The 21,059-nt window shown below is 43.4% G+C and overlaps 12 non-coding genes and 1 pseudogene across 12 annotated transcripts; 2 read left to right on the top strand and 11 right to left on the bottom strand.

Moving 5' to 3' along the window:
• Positions 1-50: 50 nt before the first annotated feature.
• Positions 51-171, top strand: LOC130394646 (5S ribosomal RNA). The gene has a single exon (XR_008897784.1). It is a non-coding gene; the product is annotated as a 5S ribosomal RNA (ribosomal RNA).
• A 518-nt stretch (positions 172-689) lies between these two features.
• Positions 690-809, top strand: LOC130400927 (5S ribosomal RNA). The gene has a single exon (XR_008903395.1). It is a non-coding gene; the product is annotated as a 5S ribosomal RNA (ribosomal RNA).
• Positions 810-2,254: 1,445 nt separating this feature from the next.
• On the bottom strand, positions 2,255-2,373 carry LOC130400530 (5S ribosomal RNA). The gene has a single exon (XR_008903012.1). It is a non-coding gene; the product is annotated as a 5S ribosomal RNA (ribosomal RNA).
• A 517-nt stretch (positions 2,374-2,890) lies between these two features.
• Positions 2,891-3,010, bottom strand: LOC130395252 (5S ribosomal RNA). The gene has a single exon (XR_008898330.1). It is a non-coding gene; the product is annotated as a 5S ribosomal RNA (ribosomal RNA).
• A 529-nt stretch (positions 3,011-3,539) lies between these two features.
• Positions 3,540-3,658, bottom strand: LOC130394460 (5S ribosomal RNA). The gene has a single exon (XR_008897616.1). It is a non-coding gene; the product is annotated as a 5S ribosomal RNA (ribosomal RNA).
• A 519-nt stretch (positions 3,659-4,177) lies between these two features.
• On the bottom strand, positions 4,178-4,296 carry LOC130400703 (5S ribosomal RNA). The gene has a single exon (XR_008903179.1). It is a non-coding gene; the product is annotated as a 5S ribosomal RNA (ribosomal RNA).
• A 528-nt stretch (positions 4,297-4,824) lies between these two features.
• On the bottom strand, positions 4,825-4,943 carry LOC130394732 (5S ribosomal RNA). Its single transcript, XR_008897862.1, has one exon. It is a non-coding gene; the product is annotated as a 5S ribosomal RNA (ribosomal RNA).
• Positions 4,944-5,472: 529 nt separating this feature from the next.
• Positions 5,473-5,591, bottom strand: LOC130395247 (5S ribosomal RNA). Its single transcript, XR_008898325.1, has one exon. It is a non-coding gene; the product is annotated as a 5S ribosomal RNA (ribosomal RNA).
• Positions 5,592-6,110: 519 nt separating this feature from the next.
• On the bottom strand, positions 6,111-6,229 carry LOC130395432 (5S ribosomal RNA). The gene has a single exon (XR_008898489.1). It is a non-coding gene; the product is annotated as a 5S ribosomal RNA (ribosomal RNA).
• Positions 6,230-18,623: 12,394 nt separating this feature from the next.
• LOC130398270 (5S ribosomal RNA) lies at positions 18,624-18,742 on the bottom strand. Its single transcript, XR_008900848.1, has one exon. It is a non-coding gene; the product is annotated as a 5S ribosomal RNA (ribosomal RNA).
• A 529-nt stretch (positions 18,743-19,271) lies between these two features.
• LOC130400809 (5S ribosomal RNA) lies at positions 19,272-19,390 on the bottom strand. Its single transcript, XR_008903282.1, has one exon. It is a non-coding gene; the product is annotated as a 5S ribosomal RNA (ribosomal RNA).
• Positions 19,391-19,919: 529 nt separating this feature from the next.
• On the bottom strand, positions 19,920-20,038 carry LOC130398153 (5S ribosomal RNA). The gene has a single exon (XR_008900735.1). It is a non-coding gene; the product is annotated as a 5S ribosomal RNA (ribosomal RNA).
• Positions 20,039-20,566: 528 nt separating this feature from the next.
• On the bottom strand, positions 20,567-20,697 carry LOC130396042 (5S ribosomal RNA; annotated as a pseudogene).
• Positions 20,698-21,059: the final 362 nt, after the last annotated feature.

The raw sequence follows: 21,059 nt of genomic DNA, 5'->3' as shown, positions 1-21,059 counted from the left end.
ACGTCCTTATGTGCTACTGTATAAAACCTGGTTTTGCGCCTGCACTAATTGCTTACGGCCATACCAACCCTGAACACAGCCCGATCTCGTCTGATCTCGGAAGCTAAGCAGGGTCGGGCCTGGTTAGTACTTGGATGGGAGACCGCCTGGGAATACCAGGTGCTGTAAGCTTTTTCTTTTTCAACTCGAGCTCATTGACTCCGTGGCGTACCGTGACCTGATGTTTACTGCCAACCGCTTTGGAGGATTTAAGCAACATACAAAAACTGACAACGTCTCTCAAAACTATTTTTGTGAAACATGAGGACAGTATAGTGATACTGCCAGCAGGGAGCACCAGAGAGCTGAACCGACAGTTGTACATTTCTTAAACTTTCACCAACACAAACACGCACGCTCACTTCAGATCATGGGAGGACGTCAAAAAATCACCACCCATTCTCTGACACTTAACCGTTAACCTTGGTTCAAACATTTAACATCACACGCACACGCAGTGTATTTCAGATAATTAATGAATTCAGATGTCACAATGATCGTTTACATGGATAAGGAGTCCTACTGAATCAATTACTGCCGTTTATATCTAACTAATGATTGTTTTTGTAAAAGTGTAACGTCGAGCCTCAGCAGCTTTCTCACTCCTTATGTGCTACTGTATAAAACCTGGTTTTGCGCCTGCACTAATTGCTTACGGCCATACCACCCTGAACACGCCCGATCTCGTCTGATCTCGGGAAGCTAAGCAGGGTCGGGCCTGGTTAGTACTTGGATGGGAGACCGCCTGGGAATACCAGGTGCTGTAAGCTTTTCTTTTTCAACTCGAGCTCATTGCCTCCGTGGCCTACCGTGGCGTACCGTGACCTGATGTTTACTGCCAACCGCTTTGGAGGATTTAAGCAACATACAAAAACTGACAACGTCTCTCAAAACTATTTTTGTGAAACATGAGGACAGTATAGTGATACTGCCAGCAGGGAGCACCAGAGAGCTGAACCGACAGTTGTACATTTCTTAAACTTTCACCAACACAAACACGCACGCTCACTTCAGATCATGGGAGGACGTCAAAAATCACCACCCATTCTCTGACACTTTAACCGTTAACCTTGGTTCAAACATTTAACATCACACGCACACGCAGTGTATTTCAGATAATTAATGAATTCAGATGTCACAATGATCGTTTACATGGATAAGGAGTCCTACTGAATCAATTACTGCCGTTTATATCTAACTAATGATTGTTTTTGTAAGAGTGGTAACGTCGGACCTCAGCAGCTTTCTCACGCCTTATGTGCTAACTGTATAAAACCTGGTTTTGCGCCGGGCACTAATTGCTTACGGCCCATACCACCTCTGAACACCGCCCGTTCCTCCGTCTGATCGCGGAGCTAGCAGGGGTTCCGGGCCATGGTTAGTACTTGGAAGTGGGAAGACCGCCGTGGGAATACCAGGTTGCTGTAGCTTTTTCCTTTTCAACGTCGAGCTCAATTGACTCCGTGGCCTACCGTGGCGTAAACCGTGACCTGATGTTTACTGCCCAACCGCTTTGGGAGGATTTAAGCAACATACAAAAACTGACAACGCTCTCAACAACTAGTTTTTGTGAAACAGGAGGACAGTAATAGTGGATACTGCCAGCAGGGAAGCACCAGAGAGACTGAACCGACAGTTGTACATTTCTTAAACTTTCACCAACACAAACACGCACGCTCACTTCAGATCATGGGAGGACGTCAAAAAATCGCAAAACCAGGTTTTATACAGTAGCACATAAGGAGTGAGAAACCTGCTGAGGCTCGACGTTACACTCTTACAAAAACAATCATTAGTTAGATATAAACGGCAGTAATTGATTCAGTAGACTCCTTATCCATGTAAACGATCATTGTGACATCTGAATTCATTAATTATCTGAAATACACTGCGTGTGCGTGTGATGTTAAATGTTTGAACCAAGGTTAACGGTTAAAGTGTCAGAGAATGGGTGGTGATTTTTTGACGTCCTCCCATGATCTGAAGTGAGCGTGCGTGTTTGTGTTGGTGAAAGTTTAAGAAATGTACAACTGTCGGTTCAGCTCTCTGGTGCTCCCTGCTGGCAGTATCACTATACTGTCCTCATGTTTCACAAAAATAGTTTTGAGAGACGTTGTCAGTTTTTGTATGTTGCTTAAATCCTCCAAAGCGGTTGGCAGTAAACATCAGGTCACGGTACGCCACGGAGTCAATGAGCTCGAGTTGAAAAAGAAAAAGCTTACAGCACCTGGTATTCCCAGGCGGTCTCCCATCCAAGTACTAACCAGGCCCGACCCTGCTTAGTTTCCGAGATCAGACGAGATCGGGCGTGTTCAGGGTGGTATGGCCGTAAGCAATTAGTGCAGGCGCAAAACCAGGTTTTATACAGTAGCACATAAGGAGTGAGAAAGCTGCTGAGGCTCGACGTTACACTCTTACAAAAACAATCATTAGTTAGATATAAACGGCAGTAATTGATTCAGTAGGACTCCTTATCCATGTAAACGATCATTGTGACATCTGAATTCATTAATTATCTGAAATACACTGCGTGTGCGTGTGACGTTAAATGTTTGAACCAAGGTTAACGGTTAAAGTGTCAGAGAATGGGTGGTGATTTTTTGACGTCCTCCCATGATCTGAAGTGAGCGTGCGTGTTTGTGTTGGTGAAAGTTTAAGAAATGTACAACTGTCGGTTCAGCTCTCTGGTGCTCCCTGCTGGCAGTATCACTATACTGTCCTCATGTTTCACAAAATAGTTTTGAGAGACGTTGTCAGTTTTGTATGTTGCTTAAATCCTCCAAAGCGGTTGGCAGTAAACATCAGGTCACGGTACGCCACGGAGTCAATGAGCTCGAGTTGAAAAAGAAAAAGCTTACATCACCTGGTATTCCCAGGCGGTCTCCCATCCAAGTACTAACCAGGCCCGACCCTGCTTAGCTTCCGAGATCAGACGAGATCGGGCATGTTCAGGGTGGTATGGCCAGTAAGCAATTAGTGCAGGCGCAAAACCAGGTTTTATACAGTAGCACATAAGGAGTGAGAAAGCTGCTGAGGCTTGACGTTACACTTTTACAAAAACAATCATTAGTTAGATATAAACGGCAGTAATTGATTCAGTAGGACTCCTTATCCATGTAAACGATCATTGTGACATCTGAATTCATTAATTATCTGAAATACACTGCGTGTGCGTGTGATGTTAAATGTTTGAACCAAGGTTAACGGTTAAAGTGTCAGAGAATGGGTGGTGATTTTTTGACGTCCTCCCATGATCTGAAGTGAGCGTGCGTGTTTGTGTTGGTGAAAGTTTAAGAAATGTACAACTGTCGGTTCAGCTCTCTGGTGCTCCCTGCTGGCAGTATCACTATACTGTCCTCATGTTTCACAAAAATAGTTTTGAGAGACGTTGTCAGTTTTTGTATGTTGCTTAAATCCTCCAAAGCGGTTGGCAGTAAACATCAGGTCACGGTACGCCACGGTAGGCCACGGAGTCAATGAGCTCAAGTTGAAAAAGAAAAAGCTTACAGCACCTGGTATTCCCAGGCGGTCTCCCATCCAAGTACTAACCAGGCCCGACCCTGCTTAGCTTCCGAGATCAGACGAGATCGGTCGTGTTCAGGGTGGTATGGCCATAATCAATTAGTGCAGGCGCAAAACCAGGTTTTATACAGTAGCACATAAGGAGTGAGAAAGCTGCTGAGGCTCGACGTTACACTTTTACAAAAACAATCATTAGTTAGATATAAACGGCAGTAATTGATTCAGTAGGACTCCTTATCCATGTAAACGATCATTGTGACATCTGAATTCATTAATTATCTGAAATACACTGCGTGTGCGTGTGATGTTAAATGTTTGAACCAAGGTTAACGGTTAAAGTGTCAGAGAATGGGTGATGATTTTTTGACGTCCTCCCATGATCTGAAGTGAGCGTGCGTGTTTGTGTTGGTGAAAGTTTAAGAAATGTACAACTGTCGTTTCAGCTCTCTGGTGCTCCCTGCTGGCAGTATCACTATACTGTCCTCATGTTTCACAAAAATAGTTTTGAGAGACGTTGTCAGTTTTTGTATGTTGCTTAAATCCTCCAAAGCGGTTGGCAGTAAACATCAGGTCACGGTACGCCACGGAGTCAATGAGCTCGAGTTGAAAAAGAAAAAGCTTACAGCACCTGGTATTCCCAGGCGGTCTCCCATCCAAGTACTAACCAGGCCCGACCCTGCTAAGCTTCCGAGATCAGACGAGATCGGGCGTGTTCAGGGTGGTATGGCCGTAAGCAATTAGTGCAGGCGCAAAACCAGGTTTTATACAGTAGCACATAAGGAGTGAGAAAGCTGCTGAGGCTCGACGTTACACTCTTACAAAAACAATCATTAGTTAGATATAAACGGCAGTAATTGATTCAGTAGGACTCCTTATCCATGTAAACGATCATTGTGACATCTGAATTCATTAATTATCTGAAATACACTGCGTGTGCGTGTGATGTTAAATGTTTGAACCAAGGTTAACGGTTAAAGTGTCAGAGAATGGGTGTTGATTTTTTGACGTCCTCCCATGATCTGAAGTGAGCGTGCGTGTTTGTGTTGGTGAAAGTTTAAGAAATGTACAACTGTCGGTTCAGCTCTCTGGTGCTCCCTGCTGGCAGTATCACTATACTGTCCTCATGTTTCACAAAAATAGTTTTGAGAGACGTTGTCAGTCTTTGTATGTTGCTTAAATCCTCCAAAGCGGTTGGCAGTAAACATCAGGTCACGGTAGGTCACGGTAGGCCACGGAGGCAATGAGCTCGAGTTGAAAAAGAAAAGCTTACAGCACCTGGTATTCCCAGGCGGTCTCCCATCCAAGTACTAACCAGGCCAGACCCTGCTTAGCTTCCGAGATCAGACGAGATCGGGCTTGTTCAGGGTGGTATGGCCGTAAGCAATTAGTGCAGGCGCAAAACGAGGTTTTATACAGTAGCACATAAGGAGTGAGAAAGCTGCTGAGGCTCGACGTTACACTCTTACAAAAACAATCATTAGTTAGATATAAACGGCAGTAATTGATTCAGTAGGACTCCTTATCCATGTAAACCATCATTGTGACATCTGAATTAATTAATTATCTGAAATACACTGCGTGTGCGTGTGATGTTAAATGTTTGAACCAAGGTTAACGGTTAAAGTGTCAGAGAATGGGTGGTGATTTTTTGACGTCCTCCCATGATCTGAAGTGAGCGTGCGTGTTTGTGTTGGTGAAAGTTTAAGAAATGTACAACTGTCGGTTCAGCTCTCTGGTGCTCCCTGCTGGCAGTATCACTATACTGTCCTCATGTTTCACAAAAATAGTTTTGAGAGACGTTGTCAGTTTTTGTATGTTGCTTAAATCCTCCAAAGCGGTTGGCAGTAAACATCAGGTCACGGTACGCAACGGTAGGCCACGGAGTCAATGAGCTCGAGTTGAAAAAGAAATAGCTTACAGCACCTGGTATTCCCAAGCGGTCTCCCATCCAAGTACTAACCAGGCCAGACCCTGCTTAGCTTCCGAGATCAGACGAGATCGGGCTTGTTCAGAGTGGTATGGCCGTAAGCAATTAGTGCAGGCGCAAAACCAGGTTTTATACAGTAGCACATAAGGAGTGAGAAAGCTGCTGAGGCTCGACGTTACACTCTTACAAAAACAATCATTAGTTAGATATAAACGGCAGTAATTGATTCAGTAGGACTCCTTATCCATGTAAACGATCATTGTGACATCTGAATTCATTAATTATCTGAAATACACTGCGTGTGCGTGTGATGTTAAATGTTGGAACCAAGGTTAACGGTTAAAGTGTCAGAGAATGGGTGGTGATTTTTTGACGTCCTCCCATGATCTGAAGTGAGCGTGCGTGTTTGTGTTGGTGAAAGTTTAAGAAATGTACAACTGTCGGTTCAGCTCTCTGGTGCTCCCTGCTGGCAGTATCACTATACTGTCCTCATGTTTCACAAAAATAGTTTTGAGAGACGTTGTCAGTTTTTGTATGTTGCTTAAATCCTCCAAAGCGGTTGGCAGTAAACATCAGGTCACGGTACGCCACGGAGTCAATGAGCTCGAGTTGAAAAAGAAATAGCTTACAGCACCTAGTATTCCAAGGCGGTCTCCCATCCAAGTACTAACCAGGCCCGATCCTGCTTAGCTTCCGAGATCAAATAAGATCGGGCGTGTTCAGGGTGGTATGGCCGTAAGCAATTAGTGCAGGCGCAAAACCAGGTTTTATACAGTAGCACATAAGGAGTGAGAAAGCTTCTGAGGCTCGACGTTACACTCTTACAAAAACAATCATTAGTTAGATATAAACGGCAGTAATTGATTCAGTAGGACTCCTTATCCATGTAAACGATCATTGTGACATCTGAATTCATTAATTATCTGAAATACACTGCGTGTGCGTGTGATGTTAAATGTTGGAACCAAGGTTAACGGTTAAAGTGTCAGAGAATGGGTGGTGATTTTTTGACGTCCTCCCATGATCTGAAGTGAGCGTGCGTGTTTGTGTTGGTGAAAGTTTAAGAAATGTACAACTGTCGGTTCAGCTCTCTGGTGCTCCCTGCTGGCAGTATTATTGAAGATTAACCGAGATATAAAACACTTAGACTAATTCAAGAGAGAGAGTAGAATGAAAACGAGGGGTCCGGAGCAAGAATTTACAAAAGACTTTATCGTGCAGAAAAACAACAACGACAACAGCCTGAGTGGGTTTGCAAAGTCACTCTCGTTCACAAACTGCGGCGTCTTTTTATACACACAAACAGAACAGCTTCTCCTTGAGGTGTCTGCCTCCATTCAGTCATAAATCCACTTTAACCTGAATGGTCAGAAAATAGACAACAAATGGTCTGCAAAGATAGCCCTGCTCCCTCCAGGGGGGGCTCCATCTGTTCTAAACCCAGACACCTAGGCACTGTGTGTTTTCCACTATTAAGCATAAAAGACCTCATAATAATCACAGAATATAATCAGTAATTTCTACCACACATCCCCCCTTTTTTGTAAGATAAGATCACAACAAAAACATAACAGTCGTTTAGGCTATATTTTGCACTACATTTGATCATCATTAAAAACCTTTAAGCATGTTCAGGAATCTCAACCTGCATAATTCTCAGGATTTTAAACCTGTTTAAGGCAAAAAGATCTATCAAATGTAGAATACAAACTAGAATTCACACATAACATAGTATTTTCAGCATGCATTGAAAATTAGCATTTCAGAATATATGGCATAAAAATATGAAACTCAAAAAATGACATTTCAAAAAATCAGTAAACAATAGAAATCAAAAATAAAAATAAATAAAAACTAAGATTGTAAACAAGCCTGCATAGATTTGGATAGCTCTGATTATTGTCATGTACCGGTATACTATATAAACGTGGGGGGTTAGGGCATTGTGGTTGTTGCTCCTGTTTGCAGCCACCAGCCCTGAAACCCATTAGTCCAATGTCCATTTGTTCAAATGGTCTGAAATGGTTGTTTCCCATGGAGAGGTCACCAGTTAAGAAAATAGGACCTCCTTCCGTTGTCCGATTCTCACATTCCGGTCTCCTCACTAGTTTCACTCCAATCTATCTTCCCATAAAGCATCCTCTCCCACTCCCCCGACTCCTCTATGCCAGTCACCATGAGGGCCATCTCTTTAGAAAGCCTGGATGCTATTACGGATCTGACTATGGGAATGCAGCAGCAGAAGATCAGACCCATCACTGTTAGTACTATTAGGAGCACTACCCCTATCTTTGCGAACATCATTCCCCACATACCAAACTTTGTTTCAAGCCATCCAAACATTCCCTGATCATGGCCTGCGTTTTCCTTTAACTCTTTTCTTAAACGTTTTAAATTGTTCATTGCAAGTGTGAATGATCCATCTGGGGCAGTATTATTTGGGATGAAGGTACAACACATTTCACCAATAAGATCACAAACTCCCCCCCTTTCTGCTAGAAGCCAATCTAAAGCCTGTCTGTTCTGCCAAGCCACAGCGCTTGTGGCTGTCAGCTGCTCGCCCAATGCAGATAATGCATCATCTGTGTAGTTAATGAACCTCTGTTGGTTGTAAAATATATAATTGATCCATTCCGCATTTTTAGCAATTCCGATTGCTGGCAGTAGTGCCTCAAATCCTGCTGCTACTTCACTTCGTGCCTTAAATTTATCGGGTATTCCCCTGGGTTGTCCTATTTTATAAATTTTTATGTTCTCGTCTGCCTCGTATGCTCTCTTCCGCCTGTTTAGGTTATCTGTTTGTAAGTTATCGACAACATCTTTTATTGATGGTAGTATTGCAATCTCCGTAACCACTTGGACTTTTGCGCATCGTCCTCTCCACATTTTAGCAAGTACGGGACGAATAATGTTATTACCGCAAAGCCAAAACTGATCTGCCACCACTCTGTCCTGGCTCACGAATGCTCCATCACTCCATAGTATTGACATGTAGTTCTCTCTAGACTTCTGCTGAGAGCCTGGTAAAAGCTGAAAATTTTTAATCGCAGGTGATTGATATAACAATCGTTTCCCGTTTATATCGAATAGGGTGACATTCCAAATTATGCGACATTGTTCCTCTGGTATACTACCTACATCGCTGGCATTTATGTTTCCTTCGTCATTTTGAAAGCATTCTAAGCCTTCTTCAATTTGAAAATTGGTTTGTTTTGGTCGTGTTACTTCGCCTATTTCTTGTGATAGGGTTATGTCAAATTCTCGGCATCTTTTCATGATTACATTCCATGGCATTCCATCATATTCATCTTCAAGATATTTGTTATGTTGACTCGATCCTAACAGCAGAAAACATTTCATTGAACATATAACGTACTTTTTCTGATATGGAATACCCTCTGTTCGTGTTCTATTTAAATTGACCTCTATATCATGCTCCTGCTGCGTCCGTTCTTCTAAGCAAAATTCAAAATCATATTTAGTATTTACGACATACATTGCATCCTGACGATTTTTGCTGCACAAATAACAGCTGTCTGCCTCTATTTGTTTTCCAGTAAATTCGACCCATTTATACCACCTATTTGCTTTGGCCTGTCTAAACAGTTGGTCAGAGGTTTTGACGCTGATGAGGCCACTGGGATCAGGTTTAAATAGTTTTAGGGTCCTAGCTGTCGAGCGGCGACCAAGTTTTTTTGTTTTATTACCCTCTCGAACAGTTGTCTGTTCTACAAGAGTCTCTTCAAGAGACATTGAGGTCGATGTTAAGATCCTTGTCGCCATAGTTTCTGAATTTACCATTGATATTGCGGTTGCCACTGTTACTATATTATCCTCTTTAGACATTTTCATACTAGCCAAAGTGGTCACCTCTACTTTGGCTAGTATTGTTGTTAGTTGTATTTGACTCTGAGCAGTTGCTGCTGTACCATTTGTTGTTAGTTGTATTTGACTCTGAGCAGTTGCTGCTGTACCATTTGTTGTTAGTTGTATTTGATCACTCATGACTGTTGTTATTTCTCTAATTGGAGTTATGTTAGTGGTTGCTAGTATTGTGGTTGCCTCTTTAACAGAAGTTATATCAGTGACTGAAGGGTGTGCTAACTCCCTGATGTCAGAAGTTTTGTTAGTCTTCCCATTATCCCCAACTGGAGGTTGATCTTTGATTACACAAGGGTCGTCTGCTTCTAATGTAAAATTGAACGTTATGTTTGATACTGTTTTAAAAAATATATGTTCTCTCATATTTAATTCATACTTTCTTTTATAGTCCCATGCTTTTCCAGACGTTACTGTTAAACACCATTTCATTGGATTAAATTGGATGTTTACTTCACACCAATTTTTCCTATGCACATGATTCTGGCGGGAGGTTAATGCACATAACGGTTGGTTATCCGACATAACAGTAAACACAAATTCATTCGGTCCTGTGGTGGTATCTGAGCATATAAGACAATTTTCCCTTTGTTGTCAACCAGTCCTGAATGATTTTGGGCCGGATTATCCTGTGTTCCTCTCTGGCTTTCTTCAGTAGGCCTATCACCCCCTAATACCTGGCCCTTCCAGGTTTGTGTTGTCCCCGTGGTTTCATCCTTCCTCGGGGTCTGTGCTTGTGCCAGCGAAATCTGGCACAACCCGTAAAGGATCAGAAACAGGCTCCCCGTTTTCAGCAACATCATGTTGCTGAATCTCTTGGCTCGACTGGATCTGGTCCTGGGGCAGCTGGTCAGCCCCACGTGTGTCTGCGTCTGGCTCCTCCTCCTCACGATCGTCTCTGGCTTTGGGTTGAGCAGCTTTTGTGCAGTGGTTGAGATGATACCACGTGGCACTTCCTTCCACTTGGATGGCTGTTGGTGTTGCGCTGGTGACTTTGTATGGTCCTTCTCGCCTGGTTCGTTCCACTTCCTCCTGAAGACTGATGTACACGTGGTCACCCGGCTCCACCCCCCTTGGTGGTTCCTCCTCCAACTCTGGAACTCTGCTTTTCTCCTGTTGCAAAACAAGCCTGTGTATGCCAGTCAGTTGTCCCATATAGCGTCTTAATTCAGTTTCCAATTGTTCTAATGGAGGTCCTTTATGAGGCCCTCGAATGACAGGTGAAGGCATGGGTCGACCCGTAAGCATTTCATGCGGGGTTAGATGCGTCGTTCTGTTAGATTGCATGCGATAACTCATTAGTGCCAGTGGTAATGCATCAATCCAATTCAATTTAGTACTTGCACAAATTTTGTTAATTTTTGTTTTTAGCGTCCCATTCACTCTTTCCACCATACCTTGTGATTGAGGATGGTAGACGCAGCCTAATCTTTGTTTGACATGCAAATGCTGGATTACTTGTTTTAGTGTTTTCTGAATAAAAGCAGCCCCGTTGTCTGAACTTATTTCTGACGGAATTCCAAACCTTGGCATGACTTCTCTGGTTAGAAATTTGATCACTGTAGCTGCACTTTGGTCTTTTGATGGGACTGCTTCTACCCATCTGCTAAACCTGTCTATGATAACTAACATATACCTTTTACCACCTATACTTTTAATCATGTCAACATAGTCCATGACCAAATGTCTAAATGGTCCTTCAGGTGTAGGAATGTGCCCCAATGGAGTAGTGATTGTTTTTCTTACATTGTTTTTTGCACATACTCCACACTCATTTAGCTGGTAATCGATCATTGTTTGCAAGTATGGTGAAGAAAAACCTTGTTTTCTAATTCTCCTCAAAACCTCCCCCCTTGCGCAATGGTCAAAACCGTGCGCATTAGTGATGAGTAACCCCAACAGTGCCGTAGGCGCCAACATCATCCCGTCATGAGTTCTCCATAACCCTGCGGGGGAGCGTATAGCACCTCTTTTCAGCCACATGTTCTGCTCATAGACACCAGCTTTCTCCTGCATGCGGACAATGTCGTCCTCAGTAGGCGCGGCCTCAGGCATGGATAATACTGACTGGATTGCCCTGCAGCTGTCCGAAGCTACTTTTGCAGCCTCATCTGCAGCGTTATTACCTTTCGTGATATTATCAATGCCCTTTCTGTGTGCTCGACATTTGATTATCGCCACTTGTTTTGGCAGCATCAACGCCGACATCAATTCCACAATCTGATTACAATGCAATATGGGGGATCCATCAGTTTTCTTAAACCCCCTCATTTTCCACACTGCCCCGAACAAATGACATACGCCGTGCGCATATGCAGAGTCTGTGTAGATGTTCACCGATCTACCCGCCCCCTCTTGACAGGCCGCTGTAAGAGCCTTCAACTCAGCCAACTGAGCCGAGCATGGCTGTGCGCACCGTGAACTACGAACAACAGCGAATGTGTGGTCCGGATTCTGTCTAACCACTGCAAAACCTGCATGGTTACCCAAATGATCTCTGAAACATGATCCATCCACAAAGAAATCCTCTTCTGCCCCAACCATGGGCTCAGACAATAGATCGGGCCTTAGTTTAGTAAAAGTGAGAGAATCCGCCACACAGTCATGTGGTGTCCCTTCAAAATCATGTGGAATTCTGTCTGCTGGATTCACCGTGAAACATTTTTCTATTGTTACATCTGGAAATGTTAGTAATGCCAAATAATCCAACAACCTAGCGTCCGTTAACACAAACTTTCCTTTCTCAATCAACTCTGTGATTTTGTGATGTGTCCGAATCGTCACCGGATACCCCATTGTGATGGATGAGGCCTTGTCATAGGCATATTGTACTGCAGCCAATCCTTGGTAACATGGTGGGTAGCCCTGTGCTACCGCATCCAACTTTGTGCTGTAGTATGCTATTGGTTGACTCCGCCTACCAACACACAAGTCCTGCATTAACACTGCTGATGCATAGCCCTGACTCCTATTCGCTACATACAACAGGAACGGCTTGGTGTAATCTGGAATTGCCAATGTGCTTGCCCCTTGCATTTCACGTTTTATGCTTTCGAATGCCGCTGATGCATCTATATTCCATGTTAACCGAGCTTGTAGGTTAGTTGTTCCTGCCTCCTTCATGATGTCTCGCAATGACGCAGTTTTTAAAGCATAGTTCTCTATCCAATCTGAACTAAACCCTGTCATCCCCAAAAAGGTCATCATGTGTCTGACTGTTTCTGGTTTGGGTGCTTTACCAATCCCTTCTAGCTGACTAGGAGCTATGGTTTTAGTTTGATGTGCTACCAACCTGCCTAGATATTCAACCTCTGTCTGACAATATTGTAATTTTTTCTCTGACACCTTGTGTCCGCCTTTTTCCAATTTTCTTAATACAGACATGGAGTCTTCGTGACATTGTTCCATTGTGGGGGAACATATCAGAAGATCATCCACATACTGTATCAGAGTTCCATGCAATTCTAATTCCTCCAAATCATTTTTCAGCACTTGATTAAACAAATGTGGGGAATGTTTGAATCCTTGTGGCATCCTTGTGTATGTGTATTGTTTACCTTTATACGTGAATGCAAATAGATATCTGCTTTCCTCCGCAAGCGGCACACTGAAAAATGCTCCACATAAGTCAATTACTGTAAAGTATTTAGCATCTGGAGGGATGTTGGTCAGCAGCGTGTGTGGATTTGGAACTTCTGCATGCATATCTTCAACAACATCATTTACAGCTCGTAGATCATGCACCAACCGCCACTTTTCTTTGTCAGCTTTTAACACTGGAAGCAGAGGAGTGTTACAGTTGCTTTTGGTCTCTATTAGTACTCCCGCTGTTATAAGACCTTCTATGGTAGAGGCTATTCCTATCTCTGCTGCTGGTTTCATGTAATACTGCCTTCGCCATGGTAGCTTAACATTTTGTCTAGTCCGGACTACCACTGGGTTAGCTGAATGTACTAAACCCACATCTGTATCGAACCTTGACCACACCTTTCCAGGTATGGCTGCCAACATTTCTTTTCTCATCTCATTCCGCCTATCACATGGTTCCTCTACTGTCATCTGCCGTTTTTTCTGAACCACCTCCACTTCCTGTAAGATTCCTGTCATATGCGCATAACACAGAATCTTCAAAAACTTCCCGCAACATGACATGAGAACCAACGGATTCTCTGTGTTTTCCCAAGTTTGTTGTTTTTCATTAAACATCATTTCCCCCAGATCTTTTGCTTCAAATCCCCTGTTTATCAACAATGTTACATGGGCAGCTTTGTTAGTGTCTTTAAACCAATCCTTTATAGCCGATGATTGATCTGCATCTTGTATCATCATGGCTGCTCCTTGTGGCCCAATTACCATGTACTGAGACTCTATCTCTGCTGCTTTTCCTGCCGCTTTCTCCTGCCATTTGTTTTCCAAATCTGGGTCCTGTGCTGGGTCATACATTAGAGTGCAATGATATCCTATCCTTGACTCCCTTGCATTTGGGATCTGAGCCTTGATGTAGCTACCCCATTTCCCCACTGTCTCTTTTACCTGGTCTTGAATTCTCCCTATCCAATATACATTTGCAGTGTCAGGCTTTGATAGAGTCATTTGAGATGCTGTTCCTGCGGTTTCAATCATTATGCCCTGTGGTGTACATAATATCTGCAATCCTAATTTACACAATGCATCTCTTCCAATCAAATTAACCGGTGTAGTGTCTGATACCAAGATGGGTAGCTTAGCTGTACGTCCGTACAGTTTTAGCGTTACTGGAGCTGTCATAGGTATTAACTGCGTGTGTCCCGAGAATCCTACAGTTTTGGCGAATTTTCCTGCCATGGGGAGGTGAGAGGCATATTTTGAACCTACGCAAGTGTAAGTGGCTCCAGTATCAGCCATCATTGGCGTGCCTCTATCATTTATCAGAACCTGCAGTATTGGTTCCTCATCAGCTTGTTTTGTGATTGCTACAAGCTGACCCTCCCCCTGTGGATTCTCTGGGCACCCCTAGTATCCCTGACCCATAAAGGGACCCTGTTGTCCCTGGTTGTAGTTCCCTTGATCTTGCCTCCCCTGATAACCGTTACCCTGTCCTTGCTGGGATGGAAAAGGGTTAATCAAACAATGTTTCTTAATATGTCCTTCCTGGTTGCATCCAAAACATATTAAAGGACCTCTGCGTTGTCCTTGGAATCCCTGCTGTTGATTATTTCTATTCTGTCCTTGGGACCCCTGCTGCTGATTATTTTTATACTGTCCCTGGGACCCCTTGTTGTGATTCTGCTTGTTCCCACCCATTGGGTTCCCATTGTTATGTGTGTGTATATTTATGGCAGGTGGAGTGGGTGACCATTGGCTCTGAGGCTGTTGTACTGGGGGGGAGAATGCCTGTTGAGGAGGTTGGGTTTGTGGTGTGCCCTGCTGGACAGCTTGCAGTATTGTATCAACAGACTCGGAAACAACCGCCTGTTTCTTCTTCTCTTTCTCTCTTCTTGTGAGTTCTTCCAACTGAAGCTGAGATAGCTTCCTCTGCACCTCTTTGCTTTGTTCCTGTATTTTATGTTCATTTTGCCGATATTTGTCCACTGCATGAACCACATGATCGCAAAAGTCTCTGTGAGATTTATTTGTAACCAGTCCAACCACATCATCCAGCTTAACTTTGACTGGGCTAGGTAGAATCTCTATCACAGAGTTTCTGAACATGACCGAAAACACAGGATGGATCTCAGGATCCTCATTCGTCTCCAAGCGCCATCTGTCCACTTGGGTCTGGAGGTAGGATGCAGGATTCTCTGTGTCGTTGATAGGGAGACCTCTCATGTTTTTATGATCGATATGGGTCGGGAACTCCCTTCTGAGTGTGGCCCACATCGCCACTCTGTAGCGATTTAGTGAAAGCCCATCGAGCATTGCGTCCATTATATCCAACCCTCCATTCCTCAGTACAGACTCCATTTTAGATAACCCCAATACTCTTGCCAACAGAGCTTTCAGGTCCCCCACTGCCATTAGCTTTCCCACTGTGAGTTCCTCAAATGTTCTAATCCATTTAGACGCCCCGTTATGTATGTTTGGGAGTTTAGCAATGACTCCCTCCAAGTCCTGTGTGCCCCACGGATGATAGTAGACATGTTGTCCTTTGACTAAAATAGGAAAAATTCCTGTGACGGTGTTGGGTGCCTTTTTTCCTCTTTGTGATTTCCTTAGTTTCTCATCTAACTCGAGTGGTGTGAGGCTTGGTAATGATGTACTGCAACCAGGCTCCTCTGCCGCTGGGCTCCAACTACGCCCCTCCCCCATTGGGTCATTACTCTCTCTTAGCTTCCTCTGAGTCTTTGTCCAGTTTACTGCCCTCTTTCCTCTCTTTATCTTTCCCGGAGAAGGCCCCTCGCAAACCTGCTCATAGCCATCTTTCACATCTTCATTACTTTCGTCAACACCACTTGCCCCATCCTCGTCCTCACCTTCACCCTCACAGGAATTAATTTCAGCATTGCTACACTCTTCCCTTGGTTCCCTAATCCCCTCATAACAGTCCATGTGTATGGGTGCGCCCCTCCTCCCCTGTGTGTTACATTTATTATCTCCTTCATCTAGTGTGACTTCCCCTTTAACTTCTAAGTTGCCTGTTAACATTGGATACATCTTAGTTTCTTTGTACGGCGGTGGCTCAAGCTTCAGAGGCAAAGGTTGAGCCTCTTCTTTCTTTGTGATTATTTTCCTGGCCACTTGTTGTATTGCACGCCACCTCTCTCCCTCCTCTTCGAACAAAGCTAGCACTAACTTCTCCCTGTCTCTCTTCTCCAAGGCCTTTTACCACTTCTGTTAGGTTTGTAGTTCCTTATTACTACCTCCATGTCCCTACACATTGTCTGATCAAAAGTCCCTCCCGCGGGCCAAATTGTGCCTGATTTAACAGTCCGCTTCTCCCACTTCTCAGAAATTCGTTTGATCTCATTTCTGAGGAGTGGATTGTCTCTGCTCAAAACTTCTACCGCTGTTGGTGCCATTTTTAATTATTACTTTATTACCTTATTTATTTTTTCTGAAATACACTATTTATTAATACAATTTATTTGAGTTTATTCTACTAGTTAGTTTAAATACTTTACTATCTCTAAGCTACAAACGTGAACTCCCCCCCGGCGCTCGTCTCCCTCCCTGCTTTGCAGGCTCCTGCTCGTCCCCTGTGTGATTGCTCGTGCACGTGCAGTTAGTCAGCGCGGTGATGTCAAAGAAGATTTACACATTTATTCAATACTTCAACAAATTAACTATTCTCTATCCGTCTAATTTATTTATGATTATCAACTACTTTAAACAAATTAACTATTCTCTGTCCGCCTAATTTATTTATGACAGAATCAACAACAACAAAAATGAACCGGGTCGTAAAAACCTCCGAGGTAACTTAATCCTAACACGACTTAAATACAGACAATAAGCCGGTTCATACAATTTCTTTATCTTATATTGAAAAATGTCCGAATTGTTTGTAATTAATTACAAATAAAAAGTTGACCGATCATAGAAACTGGCCTTTTGGTTAATCACATGTACGGTCGGATGTATAATGAATCAATCAGAACTTCAAACAAGAATGATTGCCACAAAGCACCAAGATCAGAATTAAAGACTGGCCCCACCTCCAGATCCAATATCTGCAGTTTAAATGAACTCATACAAACGATGCTTCGCACAACTAGTCTATTCCTTCAAAATAATGGCTAATCACATACACACTCGACCAGATCACGAACAAACAAGAGACTCCTCAAAATACCAACTCAAACGGTACTCCAACCTTATCTATTCAAAAGTGCGAGAATCTGCTTTCTCAAAAATGCCAACTTCGGAACTAGAAATTCACCAGTCGACATCCCAAGCAAACCTCTAAAATAAAAATGAATTCATCAACGGCAATGAATTCCAACAGACAAGAAACTTATCTATTCAAAAGTGCGAGAATCTGCTTTCTCAAAAATGCCAATATCGGAACTAGAAATTCACCAGTCAACATCCCAAGCAGACCTCTAAAATAAAAATGAATTCATCAACGGCAATGAATTCCAACAGACAAAAAACTTATTTATTCAAAAGTGCGAGAATCTGCTTTCTCAAAAATGCCAACATTGGAACTAGAAATTCACCAGTCAACATCCCAAGCAGACCTCTAAAATAAAAATGAATTAATCAACGGCAATGAATTCCAACTCAACTCTCTGTGATTCTCTCAAACATCCAACAGGCACTTCAATCGACCTGCGGACCTGTTACTGTCCTATTGGAACTTTCCCACTAATTCGATCCTCTAGAATACAACCACAGGACTTTATAATAGGTCTATTTGACCAAAACCAAATAACAACAACTCGTATCAAAATAGGAAACCACACAGCGTCTTGGTCATTTAGAACCACAGCGCCTAGGGCTTATGTGCGCACGCACGTCAATCTCTTCCGGAGCTCCCGTCTCTCGCTCTCTCTCTCTTTAGGTTCGTTTGACTGAAGAGACACTTTAACCCGTTCACCAAGCGTTCAGACGGGGCAAAAACAGATCAACCAACCATTAAATTAGTGGTAAGCCAACTTACCGGGAATAGTTTTGTGCGCTTGGTTGTGTGATTCGTCCGCGCCCCGCCTTGCAGCCCGGCAGTTGGGCTGTCTCTTTCCAGTCCTGGTCGCGACGCCAATATATTGAAGATTAACCGAGATATAAAACACTTAGACTAATTCAAGAGAGAGAGTAGAATGAAAACGAGGGGTCCGGAGCAAGAATTGACAAAATACTTTATCGTGCAGAAAAACAACAACGACAACAGCCTGAGTGGGTTTGCAAAGTCACTCTCGTTCACAAACTGCGGCGTCTTTTTATACACACAAACAGAACAGCTTCTCCTTGAGGTGTCTGCCTCCATTCAGTCATAAATCCACTTTAACCTGAATGGTCAGAAAATAGACAACAAATGGTCTGCAAAGATAGCCCTGCTCCCTCCAGGGGGGGCTCCATCTGTTCTAAACCCAGACACCTAGGCACTGTGTGTTTTCCACTATTAAGCATAAAAGACCTCATAATAATCACAGAATATAATCAGTAATTTCTACCACAGTATCACTATACTGTCCTCATGTTTCACAAAAATAGTTTTGAGAGACGTTGTCAGTTTTTGTATGTTGCTTAAATCCTCCAAAGCGGTTGGCAGTAAACATCAGGTCACGGTACGCCACGGTAGGCCACGGAGTCAATGAGCTCGAGTTGAAAAAGAAAAAGCTTACAGCACCTGGTATTCCCAGGCGGTCTCCCATCCAAGTACTAACCAGGCCCGACCCTGCTTAGCTTCCGAGTTCAGACGAGATCGGGCGTGTTCAGGGTGGTATGGCCGTAAGCAAATAGTGCAGGCGCAAAACCAGGTTTTATACAGTAGCACATAAGGAGTGAGAAAGCTGCTGAGGCTCGACGTTACACTTTTACAAAAACAATCATTAGTTAGATATAAACGGCAGTAATTGATTCAGTAGGACTCCTTATCCATGTAAACGATCATTGTGACATCTGAATTCATTAATTATCTGAAATACACTGCGTGTGCGTGTGATGTTAAATGTTTGAACCAAGGTTAACGGTTAAAGTGTCAGAGAATGGGTGGTGATTTTTTGACGTCCTCCCATGATCTGAAGTGAGCGTGCGTGTTTGTGTTGGTGAAAGTTTAAGAAATGTACAACTGTCGGTTCAGCTCTCTGGTGCTCCCTGCTGGCAGTATCACTATACTGTCCTCATGTTTCACAAAAACAGTTTTGAGAGACGTTGTCAGTTTTTGTATGTTGCTTAAATCCTCCAAAGCGGTTGGCAGTAAACATCAGGTCACGGTACGCCACGGTAGGCCACGGAGTCAATGAGCTCGAGTTGAAAAAGAAATAGCTTACAGCACCTGGTATTCCCAGGCGGTCTCCAATCCAAGTACTAACCAGGCCCGACCCTGCTTAGCTTCCGAGATCAAACGAGATCGGGTGTGTTCAGGGTGGTATGGCCGTAAGCAGTTTGTGCATGCGCAAAACCAGGTTTTATACAGTAGCACATAAGGAGTGAGAAAGCTGCTGAGGCTCGACGTTACACTTTTACAAAAACAATCATTAGTTAGATATAAACGGCAGTAATTGATTCAGTAGGACTCCTTATCCATGTAAACGATCATTGTGACATCTGAATTCATTAATTATCTGAAATACACTGCGTGTGCATGTGATGTTAAATGTTTGAACCAAGGTTAACGGTTAAAGTGTCAGAGAATGGGTGGTGATTTTTTGACGTCCTCCCATGATCTGAAGTGAGCGTGCGTGTTTGTGTTGGTGAAAGTTTAAGAAATGTACAACTGTCGGTTCAGCTCTCTGGTGCTCCCTGCTGGCAGTATCACTATACTGTCCTCATGTTTCACAAAAATAGTTTTGAGAGACGTTGTCAGTTTTTGTATGTTGCTTAAATCCTCCAAAGCGGTTGGCAGTAAACATCAGGTCACGGTACGCCACGGTAGGCCACGGAGTCAATGAGCTCGAGTTGAAAAAGAAAAAGCTTACAGCACCTGGTATTCCCAGGCGGTCTCCCATCCAAGTACTAACCAGGCCCGACCCTGCTTAGCTTCCGAGTTCAGACGAGATCGGGCGTGTTCAGGGTGGTATGGCCGTAAGCAAATAGTGCAGGCGCAAAACCAGGTTTTATACAGTAGCACATAAGGAGTGAGAAAGCTGCTGAGGCTCGACGTTACACTTTTACAAAAACAATCATTAGTTAGATATAAACGGCAGTAATTGATTCAGTAGGACTCCTTATCCATGTAAACGATCATTGTGACATCTGAATTCATTAATTATCTGAAATACACTGCGTGTGCGTGTGATGTTAAATGTTTGAACCAAGGTTAACGGTTAAAGTGTCAGAGAATGGGTGGTGATTTTTTGACGTCCTCCCATGATCTGAAGTGAGCGTGCGTGTTTGTGTTGGTGAAAGTTTAAGAAATGTACAACTGTCGTTTCAGCTCTCTGGTGCTCCCTGCTGGCAGTATCACTATACTGTCCTCATGTTTCACAAAAATAGTTTTGAGAGACGTTGTCAGTTTTGTATGTTGCTTAAATCCTCCAAAGCGGTTGGCAGTAAACATCAGGTCACGGTACGCCACGGTAGGCCACGGAGGCAATGAGCTCGAGTTGAAAAAGAAATAGCTTACCGCACCTGGTATTCCCAGGCGGTCTCCCAGGCGGTCTCCCATCCAAGTACTAACCAGGCCCGACCCTGCTTAGCTTCCTAGATCAGACGAGATCGGGAGTGTTCAGGGTGGTATGGCCGTAAGCAATTAGTGCAGGCGCAAAACCAGGTTTTATACAGTAGCACATAAGGAGTGAGAAAGCTGCTGAGGCTCGACGTTACACTTTTACAAAAACAATCATTAGTTAGATATAAACGGCAGTAATTGATTCAGTAGGACTCCTTATCCATGTAAACGATCATTGTGACATCTGAATTCATTAATTATCTGGAATACACTGCGTGTGCGTGTGATGTTAAATGTTTGAACCAAGGTTAACGGTTAAAGTGTCAGAGAATGGGTGGTGATTTTTTGACGTCCTCCCATGATCTGATGTGAGCGTGCGTGTTTGTGTTGGTGAAAGTTTAAGAAATGTACAACTGTCGGTTCAGCTCTCTGGTGCTCCCT

Source organism: Gadus chalcogrammus, chromosome 12, assembly GCF_026213295.1.
Source record: "Gadus chalcogrammus isolate NIFS_2021 chromosome 12, NIFS_Gcha_1.0, whole genome shotgun sequence".
NCBI lineage: Eukaryota > Metazoa > Chordata > Actinopteri > Gadiformes > Gadidae > Gadus > Gadus chalcogrammus.
Note: the sequence above shows the minus strand (reverse complement) of the source record. Positions and strands in the feature narration are given on the sequence as shown.